This window comes from Bombyx mandarina, chromosome A1, assembly GCF_030267445.1.
Source record: "Bombyx mandarina strain Sakado chromosome A1, ASM3026744v2".
NCBI classification, from domain to species: domain Eukaryota; kingdom Metazoa; phylum Arthropoda; class Insecta; order Lepidoptera; family Bombycidae; genus Bombyx; species Bombyx mandarina.
Window position 1 is genome coordinate 20,154,070 of NC_143234.1, and position 13,818 is coordinate 20,167,887.

Sequence of the window (13,818 nt, forward strand, 5' to 3'; positions counted from 1 at the left end):
GGCCGTATGCACGTCTGCCTGCTCGGGCAATAAAAAAAATATTTTTTCGTGATTAAATGAGAAACAGACAAAATAAAATAAATTCAAATTAAAAAGAGAATCACTAAAATCGGCTCACCTACGAAGATGTACTAAAAAACACCACATTAAAGGATTTTTGTCCAATTCCGAGCTCTCTTTTTTGAGGTCGATTAAAAGTTCACAAATTTATTAATACTAGTGGTTCCGCAGTAGTTGAAATTCGACTATAATTAATTGAAATTATAAGTTTGAACATTATTATGGTTCTATTGTCAAAGACTATTATTATACTTCTATAATCACAGATTTTGCCAAGACTACAATATATACAAATAATATTAAAGACAAACAATATTAATCTCAATTTGACCACAGACTTAAGCAATATATAGCAAAAGATTGACTTTTAACAAAGAGTATATGTATATAGTTTTTTATATGTCTGTGTGTCAAATACATGGTAGTGTATGTAATGTTTATTTTTTTTTTTTCATTGATTTAATGTCTTAATAATGCATAATTAAAACAAAATATTAGCATTCTGCACTCCTTCTCTATATTCTCTATAAGTGTGGGAAATTTACTCCTCCGTCTGTTTCAATTTTCCTAAAAATATGTACCTAAAAAATGTTTGCTTCACGTGCTTATTTAAGAATTATTAATGTAAAAGTGCGTTTGTGTGTTTGTCTGTACTTTGTCCTTCTTTTACTTCGAAATACAGCAACGGATTGTTTTTTTTTTAAAGTGATAGTTTGAGGTCAGATAAATGACGTAGACCATTATCCCATATAAACATCTCATTCTGGTCTCGTCAATGAATAAACGGTTATCTTATCTCACTAAAATTCAAGGGTGGCTACTTCGATGAGCGCCTTGATAATCTCGAGTAGCAATGAAATATTTCTACAAATCTTATTATTATCACAAAACAAAACTAGGAAAACATGAAATCGGAAACAAAAACTATTAAGTCTGAATTCAACAACAAAAATAAAGACATTATAAATCAACGTTTGCTGCAAACCGGAAACGCGACCATAACGAAACCGCCCGCACCGGATGTGGTCGGCCACGGGATCAGTTTCAGCAGGAAACAGCGGCCATTTGCGCTCCGGATCTATTTCCGGTTAGCTTCATTGGACGTCAAACTTACTTTAGGCTTTTATTAAATAAAGCATGGAGTTATTGGTGAAGTATTTTGAGAAAAATGAAAACACTGTATATTGTTTATTCAGCTTTTATTATTTTGACTGGATAGACGACGATCGAGCTTACGGCCCACCTTATGTTAAGTGTTTACTACGCCCTAAATCCTTGGGCCCGCGGTCTGCTCCCAAAATCAGCAGGTCGTCAAGTCCCACATACCCCGCGTGCCACCTAAGCGCGGGGAATACATAGGAGGTTCGGCGTTGGCCCGAAAAAAAAAGTGCTTACAACAGTCCATCAACACGACTGCCCCCTTCATGAGACATGAGGTCAAAGTTCCAATTACATTGCAAATTGGCGGTGCCGCTATTGAAATCGGAACGCAAGATTGCATCGCGATAGTAATAGGTAGGATGGTTGTGCCCGTGCGTGCTCAAAATACTCGGTGACGGCTACAAAACTTGTCACAATCTCCTCGATCAGACGTCATCTCAACACTCACTCCTCTTTCTCTCATAGCGTCATTCACACACTCCATTCATTTAACGGCCGTCTGGTGTAGTGGTAAGTGACATGGTCACTACACAAGGGGGTCGCGGGTTTGAATCCCGCCAAGGGAAGATATTTGTACGGTAAATATAAATGTCTTTTCCGGGGTTATGGATGTATATTAAATATATATGTATGTGTATAATAAAAAATCTTACATTTATTTCCGTTATCTGGTACCCGTAACACAAGTTCTTTACGAACTTATCACGGGACCAGTTAACGTGGCGTGATTGTTAGTAAATATTTATTTATTATTATTATTAAAAAAAATTGTCTTCTTCGGTCGATCTCTTCCCACTCTACCTTGCCCTACTATTTCCATACATCTTCTAGTCACATGCATCTTCTCTCTGCGCATTACATGTCCACACCACGCTAACAGTCCGCTCTTTAATTTATCAATCACTGGGGCTACTTTCACCCTTCCTGTAATATACTTATTCCTTTTCTTGTCCATTATTGTCACTCCACATATCCATTTCAACATTTGCATCAATGCTTCATGAGCTCCTTTTTCATGCTTTACTTTCGTCACCCAACATTCAGATCCAGACAGGACGACAGGTCTAATGATCTCAATATATTTTTTTATTACTTAGAAGTGTGGACGAGCTCACAGCCCACCTGGTTTTAAGTAGTTACTGGAGCCCATAGACATTTACAACGTAAATGCGCCACCCATCTTGAGATATAAGTTCTAAGGTTTCAGTATAGTTACAACGGCTGCCCCGCCCTCATTCAAACCGAAGCGCATTACTGCTTCACGGCACAAATAGGCAGGGTGGTGGTACCTACCCGTGCGAACTCACAAGAGGTCCTACCACCAGTAATTACACAAATCATAATTTTGCGGGTTTGCTTTTTATTACACGGTGTTATTCCTTCACCGTAGAAGTTAATCGTGAAAATTTTGTTGAGTACGTATTTCATTAGAAAAATTGCTACCCGCCTGCGGGATTCGAACACCGTTTCATCGCTAGATACGAATGCATCGGACGTCATATCTAAAGGTCATGACGACTACATATATGAACATATGTATATCATGCTCTCATGCTGCTCGAAGGAGGCGTCAGAAGTAGGATTCCAAAGGATTACTTACTCGTGAATAACGTAATTTATTACGTAGTACGGCTCGGGCAAATTCGAGTTTACGACGTGTAACCTCAGAGCGACTACTCCCGGGAGACCGTGACTACCCAGAGAAGATCCTTCATTTACAGCAAAGGAAATGGACGATGCCTCAATTCGTACATTCGTCCTTTGTTTTTGACTTGTAGAACCGAACAGCGCTTCGTTTACTGACGCGAAACACATTCGGCAGGGCTTTGTATCCGGCATTCCGAGACTGCTATGTGTGAAGAAATGCTTTCACTAGCCTCGTATTGTCAATAACTGTATCAGATTAAATTCGGCAGTTGTTTTGTAGCGGGCTTAGCTTAGACAGTCTGTCTGTGTCTGTCTTATACACCTTGCAGATCGTCAAGTCCCACAAACCGCGCGCTCCCCTTAGGCGCGAGGATCTCGTAGGAGGTTCGGCCACCGGTCCGAAAAAAGTAAAATAAAAAAAAGACAAGTGTTGAGGCATCACACAATAAACAGGTTGCAAACTGTCATGTCTCGTTAATAATTATCACCCTGCATAATATCACACACGCTCTATATAAGCACAGACTTTTGTTCACGATTGACTTCCACAGTGAAGGAATAACATCGTGTAATAAAAATCAAACCCGCAAAATTATAATTTGCGTAATTACTGGTGGTAGGACCACTTGTGACTCCGCGCGGATAGGTACCACCGCCCTGCCTATTTCTGCCGTGAAGCAGTAATGCGTTTCGGTTTGCAGGGTGGGGCAGCCGTTGTAACTATACTGAGGCCTTAGAACTTGTATCTCAAGGCGGGTGGCGCATTTACGTTGTAGATGTCTATGGGCTCCAGTAACCACTTAACATCAGGTGGGCTGTGAGCTCGTCCACCCATGTAAGCAATAAAAAATAAAAATAAAACTCAACAGTGGTGACCCCGACGTGATTTTTTTACACTCGACCGACATCGACTGTACATGATACAGAACATGAGTATTCCTACAATGATAATACCTGCTATCCCCACCAGAGCAGTGGTATCTGTCGCAGTAATGCCACTTTGATTTACTAGAACTTCTTCTTTTGAAGACTGGTTACCCATTTTAATTTATTAATTTGTAATATCTATATATCTATATATAAAAATGAATTGCTGTCCGTTAGTCTCGCTAAAACTCGAGAACGGCTGGACCGATTTGGTTAATTTTGGTCTTGAATTATTCGTGGAAGTCCAGGGAAGGTTTAAAAGGTGAGAAAATATAAAAAAGCCCGGAATTATATAAAAACAATCAATTTTGTTTTTCCTTTGATGCGTCCCCTTGATGTGTCTTTTATTTATCGATTGAGGCACTACGAAGTCTGCCGGTCAGCTAGTTTGTAATAAAATTTTCATTTTATGTCTTATGTTTTAGGGGGGAATGATGTAGCTGGCTTAGCTTAGACAGTCTGTGTCGAGTCGTCGTACAATAATCAGGTTGCAAACTGTCGTGTCTCGTTAATAATTATCACCCTGCATAACATCACACACGCTCTATATAAGCACAGACTCAACAGTTTAATTTGTAATTAACATAAGATATTCATTTTGGCTGTTCCTATTGAAATGGAACCATGGCTTCTGGATAAATGATTAGATGGCTGGTTAGAATTGCAATTCGTTCACCAGTTCCTAATTATCAACTGTCAACAATTATCTTGTGCAACATCATTGAGCAGTAGTATTTGTCTACGCAATGTAAATGGTAGACCATGTAAGCAGCTGAAAAGCTAGTATACTACTAAAAAAAGCAGTTCAGATTGTACTGGAAAACAGTCAATGGTAGACTGGTTTCTGGTGGTAGGACCTCTTGTGAGTCCGCACGGGTAGCTATCACCGCCATGCCTATTTCAGCCGTGAAGCAGTAATGCGTTTCGGCTTAAAGGGTGGGCCAGCCGTTGTAACTATACTTGAGACCTTAGAACAACTTTATCTCGAGGTGGGTGGCGCATTTACTTTATTGATGTTTATGGGCTCCAGTAACCACTTAACAGTAGGTGGGCTGTGAGCTCATCCACCCATGTATGCAATAAAAAAAAAGACTAGTCAGGAGACGTTGTAATGACGTCCCACAAACTGTAAGAAGCTTATTACCTAGTTCAATACAAAATAGATCCACTCGAAGTAGAATGAGGATCGCTTTTAATAAAGAACTAGAGAATGACCGAGCTTTACTCGGTTTTTTTTATTTGTTTTTTTTTTTAGAAATTATGTTTAAATACGAATTACATATTGATATTATATTATATTATTTGTTATTTTCATTAATTAAACAAAAAAAAATTTATGTTTAAGTCGATCGAAGATCGAATAAATCGTACTTAGATCGATTTATCGCCCCCGAAATCCCCTGTATACTAAATTTTATGAAAATCGTTGGAGCCGTTTCCGAAATTCAGATTATATATTCAGATTATATATATATTATATTTATATACAAGAATTGCTCGTTTAAAGATATAAAATAATATAATCTGTTTTATTGCAAACCAGATGAGCTGCTCGGCAACTCCAATCCAGAATAAAGAATCCAGGTCGGTTTTTCTCATTTTATCAACAGCGTAATTTGAACTTTAAATTAACCTTTTTTTTATTGCTCAGATGGGCGGACGATCTCACGGCCCATCTGTTGTTAAGTGGTTACCGGAGCCCATAGACATTAACAACATAAATGACGCCACCTATCTTAAGATATTTATTCGGATATATTAGTTTTTTCAAAGTACATTACGTTAAAATGAAACTTAAGATTATTCTGTGAGGCATAAATGAAGCTCTTAAAATGATTATGAGTAAACAATAATTTGAATGATTATGCTGTAATGTTGGCGTTAGGTAAATTTGCAGTCGATCAAAATGTAAATCTCGTAATGGTATTATAATAGCATTGCTGAGGGATGCTTCCCGAAATAACGCCTCGCTGAAATAATTTTGCGATAATATGTAGGGACGTGAATTTTATGATAAGCTTTGAAGCCGGCTTTTTTTTTATTTTTTATATTTTTATTGCTTAGATGGGTGTACGAGCTCACAGACCACCTGGTGTGAAGTGATTACTGGAGCCCATAGACATCTACGACGTAAATGCGCCACCGACCTTGAGATATCAGTTCTAAGGTCTCAGTGTAGTTACAACGGCTGCCCTACCCTTCAAACCGAAACGCATTACTGCTTCACGGCAGAAATAGGCATGGTGGTGGTACCTACCCGCGCGGACTCATAAGAGGTCACCACCAGTTGAAGCCAGCTTCGGTATTTTGTTACGAAATAAGTATTTATGTTTTATGACGGTAGTTCATTTTCGTGCCTTTGGGTTAGTACATATATGTCTGATTTATGTCCAAACCTGTCCAAACATGAAGGTCACGACCCTCAGAAGTGAGGAAACCGCGCAAGGAGGAGGAGAGAGAGAGAGAGAGAGAGAGAATATTACGTTAATAACATTATAACGATAATATATATTATAATATATAATATAAGAGAATATTATATTGCCCACCAAAATTATAATTTGTCTATCTGAGGAGTCTGATTTCTGAGTAGTATTTGTTTGAGTAGTAGTTTTGACTTCTTGCGTCATCCTTGTCAGGACAGGGAAAACGCAACGCCTTTTGCTTGTAGATGTTTTTTTTTTTTTATGATTGAAGGATACTGGTGGCCCGGAGGCCTTTCCAGTTTCACCAGGACAGGTGGGCGAGCAAAGGCTCAGCCAGGAGGGGTGGGATTTGCTAACAGCTACCCGAGCGCCTCCGAAGGAGACCTAACAGCTCAAGAGTAGCTGCTTCGCGAATGAATCTACTACCGGATCGGAATCGCGACCCGCTGAGAAGATCCGGCGAGAAACTCAGCGAGCTGATTCATGGGTTAGGTTGCACGGCGAACTCTTTGTCGAGTTCGACGAGTACGGTTACCGAGGTCCCTAAGCCTGCTCCTAGTGTTAGAGCTGAAGGCGTCTAATGCAAAGGTTATTGGATCTGATGGATCCGTAAGGACGTGTCTAGGGCGTCGACGGTGACTGGCTCCTGCGTGATCAGGATTCGGGGAGTAGTCAGCGGCGAGCTTGTAGATGTCTTGATCTACGCGCTAATACTATCTTGGGGATTAATGACAAAAATAGGGTAAATCAAATCATTGGAAGTGATCAGCTTGAATCTATTGAAATGTGATGCCAATAGATTTGACAACCCAATACTGTGATCATTATAATACATATAATAAAGAGGTAAAAATACTAGAACTTGTACGTTCTCTGGAATTACAAATCGATTTTGAAAATGATTTCTATTGTCAAAAGCTACGAAATTTATTCGAAGGTCAAAAGCTAAACTTTACTTGATATCGATAATTTTATTTCGTAAAAATTGGTTTTCAATTTGAAATATATATATAGTTATATCATTATCTATATCTATACTAATATTATAAAGAGGAAAGATTTGTTTGTTTGTTTGTTTCGAATAGGCTCCGAAACTACTGGACCGATTTGAAAAATTTTTTTTCCATTAGAAGCCGACATTTTCCCTTGATGAACATAGGCTACTTTTCTTTAATTTTTATTTTATTTTATTTTTTTGGTTTCATGTGTGTTTTAATGTTTCCGAAGCGAAGCGAGGGCGGGTCGCTAGTTTGTTTATAAATGCTTTGAACGTAAATCATTTTTTGATGCATGATCAGCAGTTTCGAAAATATTATATCTTTTTTTTTTTTGCAGTATAAAGTCCTCTTAATGGTTAGTGATTACCGTCGCCCATGAACTTCAGCAATGCCAGCAATACCGTCCGTACCATAAGGGCACACGGGGCCCGTGCCCAGGGCCCTCATTCTCAAGGGGCCCCGAAGGACCGACAAAATCTCTCACACATTTATTCTCAAAACATTTTTGTCGGGCACATTACACTTTTTTCACAAATCCATAATCTTATCAGAAGGTATTTTCAAGGCATATACTACGCCATTACATCGATGACTGCGCCTATTCCTACTGTACTAATTAGTAATATTTCCGAAGGCATCCTACCTAATTTACTAAGTACACCATCTAGCGATCACGATAAAGGTTTCCGCTATCGTAATCGTAACCAAAAAACCAGCAGCATTCTAATATCATTAATGACATATTATATCATACTGTATTTGATTACCTATAATAAATGGTCATAATCAGTAAAAAAATATTTTTTTACTTTCCAAAAGGGCCTCAAATTCTTGTGTGCCCAAGGGCCCCAGCCTAATTTAAGACGTCCCTGAATGCCAGGGGCATAGCCAAGGCACTGCCTACCGCAATAATAACGGTATGGTTTAATAAATTCGAGGCATAATAGAATAATCATACTTCCAACTAGCTCGCCCGGCAAACGTTGTTTTGACATATAAATTATTTCTAGGAAAGATAAATAACCTAGATACCGATTACAGCGCCATCTGCCGGGCTGATTTGTAAATCTAAGCCATTCTCGAATCCACCTGAAGGTACACAGAAAATTTCGTTAAAATCGATCCAGCCGTTTAGGAGGAGTTCAGTGATAAACCCACGCACAGAAGAAATCTATACTTAATATTATAAAGAGGAAAGTTTTGTTTGTTTGTTTGTATTGAATAGGCTCAGAAACTACTGAACTGATTTGAAAAATTCATTCACTGTTTGGAAGCTACACTATTCCCGAGAGACATAGGCTATAATCTTTTTTGAAAAAATTAGGGATCCTTACTAAAACTCCAATAATGTAATCCAAGGTGTAAAAATTACCTAAAATATTCTTTACATCGCGCGCCCTGCGAGAACTATTGATGATAGAATAAAATAATGTAACTATTGTAGTTATGCTGCAATAAGTGTTCTTTTATTTAAAAATATAAAATAACGTCAAATATCCTTGTTAAAGACCCGAGCGGAGCTGGAACAGGCCGGTATTTAAATAAAGATGAAATTACAAGCCGGCTTTGCGAACAACTAATACCCGATCCCCTAATCGGCGACAGTTGCACGAAATTAATATTCAATCGCTAGAACCGGACGAGTGTTTGACGCGGTCACAGCCCTATTAAACGACGCTAAAATTGTTTTCTTGTTCCGAACAATAATTCGTTACCGTCTAATTTATATAAGGCTCTTTATTTCGAAAGTTTCGTCTCGAGATGCCTCCGTAACGTCCGATGTTTAATTAATACGAAAAGGCAAGGTAATATTAAAGTAAGCGTCTAATGAAAATTTATTTCATTGGATTGAATAAGCAAACTCCGTTTTGTAATATTTACGTTGATAACATTGTTTACGGGACTGTCAGGGAATTGTAACGTTGTATTTGATATTCAAATAACGTTCTCCTTGCTTTGTTTTATAAAACGGAACAAATGTTTGTTCGCAATCCTATCGTTATTGTGAAACTAAAATAGAATAGTTTATTTTGAAGATGGATCATTGAAAAAAATCGTATATGATATTTTCAGGCTAATTAATACGTGGTAAGTGAATATGGAGTGAACGGCCGCGCCCATCGAAGAATAACCGGAATAGTATCGTGTAATAAAAATTGTTTTTTTTTTCTACCACGTACCATCCGGCTATGGAATGAGCTCCCAACCACAGTGTTTCCCGAGCGCTATTACATGCCCTTCTTTAAAAGAGGCTTGTGGAGAGTATTAAGCGGTAGGCAGCGGCTTGGCTCTACCCCTGGCATTGCTGAAGTCCATGGGCGACGGTAACCACTCACCATCATGTGGGACGTGTGCTCGTCTGCCTACAAGGGCAATAAAAAAAATCACCATCCTACCTCGGGTTATAATTAAAGGAAAGCTGGTAGCCGCCTTGAGAGGCTATGCCAGCGTAACCCGCTCTAACCAGGGGGCGTTACTAACACTAGCCCTAGCAAGAGCAGTGCTTCGCAGAATCTACCACTGGATCGGAAACGCGCCCCACTGCGAAGATCCAGCGAGAAACTCAGTGTGCTGAAAATCGTATTTGCAAATGTTTTCTTAAATTCTGTTCCTAGGGCGCGCTCTGAGCTTGCACACGTGGTTTTACTAATCTAGCCATTTTAACCACGAAGCAAATGTTCATTCCGTTTTGAAGTGTGAGATGGCCATTATACAATACGGTTTTAAAGTCGTCGTAGCCTAAACGATAAGACGCCCGGTTTATTCCTATCGAGCAATGCAACTGTGCCGGTGTTCAAATCCCGCAGGGAGGTATTAGTTTTTTAAACACGTAAGTACTTAATTAATATTCACGAACTACTTACACGATGAAGACAGAATATTGTGTAATAATAATCTAACCGACTTTCAGTTGTAATACATTGCGTGTTGTGCTAAAATCTCTGAGAAATTATTTTAAGCTATTGCATATCTTTTATCACGGGCTTTGAGCGCAGCGGCGACCGAATCAAGAAATTCCGTAACGAAAATAAAACCTAACACCCCCACTACGCCTGCCATGTACCGCGTTCAACATATTCACATGTTGCGCTTGTGTAGTGTTTGTGAATAAGTACGCGGCGTGACGTCGCACTGCATGCGCATCAGGAAAATTCTGCCCATCTCTCTCTCGCGCGCTCTAGCTTATGAGTGTGAGGGGGACAGTTAATGTTTTGCTTTTGTTAATGTTTATAATCATAGCGTGGTCTTATTTTATTATTGTTTTAATATTAAATTATTACTGTCTAAGTATAATTGCATATGATAATAAAAAATGCTATGCAATAGCTATACCGCAGCAATCCCCGAGTGCCACACGTGTTTATTTATTTCATTAAGTAGTAGGTACAGTGGTCCATTGCCTTTATTGTTTCAGTAATTACCAACACCGCCGTTTCTCCAGCTCGGGATATTAATTAAAGGACTAAAGTCTTCATCTCATTACGAAAGTAAATGGAAACAAAATTTGTTAGTTGAAGAACTCACTAAGACAATTAAACTGGCCTCAAACTCAACATCTAATCTAGTTAGTAAATTTATAAGTCATTTGAAAGACACACTGTAAATAATGTGTAGGTACCCGAAAATGAGATTATAAGCGGTTTTTTAATTAAGCGGTTTATGCGGTTTTTGTCATTATATTATTTCGGATGTTTCGATTAGCATATAGCTTACTTGGTCTCCGACCTTAGTAAGGTGTTAGTAGTCGAGTCCGCACGAGTAGGTACCGCCCGCCTATTTCTGCCGTGAAGCAGCAATGCGTTTCGTTTTGAAGGGTGGAGCAGCCCTTCTAACTACACTGAGACCTTAGAATTCATATCTCCAGGAGAGTGGTGGCATTTACGTTGTAGATGTCTATGGGCTTCGGTAACCATTTTGCACCAGGTGGGCTGCGAGCTCGTCCACCCAGCGCTCTTTGCATTAAAAAAAAATTTAATAAAAGAAAATCTAAGTCCGTTAATTTTAGTGACTATAACAGTGGTATTTGTCGACACTAAGACAAGTCCCGATCCTCTGGTTTGAAGGGGCTTTGTGTTCACTACCTCGAGGTCCATTGTACTCCTCAATCGCAATGACTGTTCTGTTACTCAAAAGGGGATCGTCTGATTGGTCCGACATTATTGTGGTTTTTTTTTTAAGACTAATTTCGGAATGAAGAGCCTTTTAGATAAAGAGCCGAGGACGTTTCAAAGTCATAAATTACATGTCATTGAAAGATAATAAAGTATGAAACCTCTTGGAATCACTGAATGATTCCTTGAACGAAAGCTTGTTAATACATGCGACGATTACTAAATACGAATGAGTCATTTGGATATTAAACCCAGTGCGAAGAAAACGAGGGTGATTTTGTATACGGAAGCACAGAAATTTGGGAAACCCGCTGACTCACGTACTTTGGGAAGTTATCGCGTGTGTTGCCAAGATTAAATTATAAACTTCTATAGTTTGTGGTCAGGTAGTTTGAGATTTAACGTCACCGATATTTCATTACAACGGAAAGAGCGTGGCATGCCATCGCTTGGATAGGTACTGTCGCTCTGCTGTCTCTATATAAAAGTATGAGTGCGCTAATCATAAAACCAAAGAAACAATATAGTCTATAGCGATATTTTACTATATATTTTAAATATTATTATATTAATTTATACTTTGAAAATAATTCTATATATATATTTTTTTTTATTGCTTAGATGTGTGGACGAGCTCACAGCCCACCTGGTGTTAAGTGGTTACTGGATAGACATCTACAAAGTAAATGCGCCACACACCTTGAGATATAGTTCTAAGGTCTCAGTATAGTCTCAACGGTTGCCCCACCCTTCAAACCGAAACGCATTACTGCTTCACGACAGAAATAGGCGGGGCGGTGGTACCTACCCGTGCGGACTCACAAGAGATCCTACTACCACTAGGCTACAAACGTAATTTTTGTTGGCGAGCGAAACTAGATAGGCTAATTCTAAACGAAATCTATAGTTTAACAGCATTTTCTCTCTCCATCTCTCTTCCTAGCTATTTATTCCACATCGGGGTAGGGGTCAGGTTTTCTTATTATACTCCACTACATCGCTTTGTCTTCGACATCCTCATCAGTAACATTGCGTTTCCTCATGTCCTTCAGCACAACATCTTTCGACCTTGTCTCGGGTCGTTCTCTAGGTCTCCGACCTGGGAAATCGAGCAGCAGTACCAAATTTCCGACGTAGTCAGGTGACCTTATTTTTACGTGATGATACCATCTCAGCCTACTCTCCATACCTAGTCAGCATTTTGTCAACGATGTCACGCATACAGCCGATATTTCAACAGCATTATAATGTTCATTTCCATTGCAAATTTGTACACGTACACTATTTATTTATTTATATATATGAAGGAAAAGGGACGTCCGTATTGTTTTTAAAAAGTGTAACGTCAGCACCTCTGAGGTCACGGTTCTTACTTTCTTGACGAATGACTCATGTTTGGGTTTCCGAAACAAAACTTCACGAGAACTTCACGAGAACTTCGTATATTGCACGAGAAGCATAACAACGTTACAGAGAGATCCGTACTGTACTATGGCTCGGACATGAATCAATCGTGCTAGACAGCAGGGCCGTTATGGGGCTTCGTACCCGTGACGTTTTAAACACGTGAGCGTGTTTACACGTTTTTCAAACACGTGAGCGGGTTTACACGTTTTTCAAACACGTTTTAAAGTATTGAAATTACAATAAAAGGAACTGTTTAACATCAATTTCTTATCACAGAGTAATTAGTTGATGATCAGTAGGTAAATAGTCATATTTGCGCCGACATATATGATATATTTTCTTTGTCAATCCGGATCTAAAAACGATTTTTGTGAAACAATCTTTTTCGAATTCGGAAACAATAAATTTCTAATCGTCGAATTGTCATTATCTCTTTACTACTGCTAACAATATCGATTCAGTGCCTATCGACTAAGTGCAAAATAATGTTACGCGCTGGGGTTCGGGATAAATCAAATTACACTAAAGTACAACTTAAAACTGTATTCAACATTTAAACACTTCACAAACACTTTAAAACACTCAACAAACACTTTAAAACTCTCTATTAGCTTGTTTCGCTTCGCTTCATGTGATCCGTTCGCTGTATCGCTTCGAGTAGTTCCGATTACTGACTGACTGCGTGTTTTTTTTTTTTTTTTTTTTTTTTTTTTTCCTACCTATGCTGATAGCCTTGAGAGGCTACTTCAGCGTACCCTAGCTTGTGTAGGTGAGCTCGCGGGGCTCAAACCAGAGAATTGCTAACACCGCCCTAGCAAGAGCAGTGCTTCGCAGAATCTACCACCGGATCGGAAGCGCGACCCACTGAGAAGATCCGGCGAGAAACTCAGTGGGCTGTGTCTGTGGGTTCATTCGCTCGTCGAGCCCTTCGTCGCAAGCGACAGGTTCGGCGAGGACGGTGACCGGTGTTTGTATTGCCTAAAAGCACCGTTAATGGATCAGGAGGATCCGTGATGACGTGCTTTGGGCGACGTCGACGGTTTACCAAACGGTCTACAGGATCGGGTATGTAGTTTCCGG

At 39.2% G+C, this 13,818-nt stretch overlaps 1 protein-coding gene across 1 annotated transcript in view; it reads right to left on the minus strand.

Moving 5' to 3' along the window:
* The window catches only part of LOC149499622 (uncharacterized), a 40,773-nt gene that overhangs the window by 16,197 nt on the left and 10,758 nt on the right, over positions 1-13,818 (minus strand).